This window comes from Lynx rufus, unplaced genomic scaffold (genome assembly GCF_022079265.1).
Source record: "Lynx rufus isolate CCGP_SWC_20201006 ecotype Redwood Valley unplaced genomic scaffold, mLynRuf1.p SCAF_2, whole genome shotgun sequence".
Taxonomy (NCBI): domain Eukaryota; kingdom Metazoa; phylum Chordata; class Mammalia; order Carnivora; family Felidae; genus Lynx; species Lynx rufus.
Window position 1 is genome coordinate 165,511,582 of NW_025814834.1, and position 1,250 is coordinate 165,512,831.

General features: G+C 43.7%; 1 pseudogene; it reads left to right on the forward strand.

Moving 5' to 3' along the window:
- Positions 1-511: 511 nt before the first annotated feature.
- Positions 512-956, forward strand: LOC124514335 (ferritin light chain-like; annotated as a pseudogene).
- Positions 957-1,250: the final 294 nt, after the last annotated feature.

Genomic DNA, 1,250 nt, shown 5'->3' on the forward strand with positions numbered 1-1,250 from the left:
TAGTTTCACTAAGCCATTTTTCTTCATAATTTTTAAAGAGATTTATTGCTGAAATCAAGAATTTAGCTCAGGATGGTACTTGAAATGTGCTTGTCTCCTAGGGGAAATTTTTTTTTCCAAAATGGCAGTGTAGCCTTAGGCATTTTCTCAACCCTTAGAGAGAGAGAGAGAGAGAGACAGAGAGAGAGAGAGTGATGGGATATAGTCAGAGGCCTGGCAGAAGGTGTCAAAATTGCAGATGTAGAACCAAGAATCTGATGCTAATGAAGCAGGATGGGAAAACAGTTAAAAGAACTTCCTGAAGGTTGGCAATAAGACTAGTTATTTCAGAGTATGCCTGGGGATCCCATGAATCTGTCTCTTAAATCAACACTATTTAGAGCAAACACACCTGGGGACTCCCCTTCTTCCAGCCTCTGACCACCCTCCAAATTCCTATTCAGTTGCAACCTGAGGGCCAGCTAAAACCATATTTTGGTTGTTGTTATTAGCTTCTCGTTTCTAACAAACTATGAGCTCCTAAATTTGTCAGAATTATTTCATCAGTGTGGAGGCCGCTGTGAACTGCCTATTCAGCATGCATCCATGGGCCTCCTACAATTACTTCTCACTGGGCTTCTATTTTGATTATGAGGATTGACTGTGGAGGGTGCCCAGAGTGTCTTGAAGACACACTCTCCTCAGAGCATGCAGAAGTTGCACCCAGATGAGCGGGATAAAACTATGGATGCCATGGAAGCTGCCACGGCCTTGGAGAAGAACCTGAACCAGGCCTTTCTGGATCTGCACAGACTCCTATCTCTGTGACTTCCTAGAGAGCCATTTCCCAGTCATTTCACCTAGCTCCTAGAGAGCAGGTGAAACTTATCTACCTGACTAACTTCCGCAGGCTGGCCAATTCCCAGGCTGGGCTGGGTAAGTATCTCTTTGAAAGGCTCACCTCCAAGCACATCTAGAAGCCTCTGGAGATCAGCAGCCTTTGAGGGGTCCCTCTGCATTCCCCTGGTGTCAGAGCTTCTGCTTGAGCCTCTCTCTGCAGCCACTAGGTAGCTTTTTAACCACCTTGTAGCCTTTTCCCAAACTTTAGGATCAAATGAAATAATAAGACTTTTGTAGCAAGAAAAAAATAATAAAAAGATGGTTATTTCAAAATCACCTGCAGAAATTTTTAGAAATACAGATTCAAGTCCCATCTCCTGTCTATTCCAAAGACTCTTATTCCATCAGTCTGGGGTGAGAGTTGGAAATCT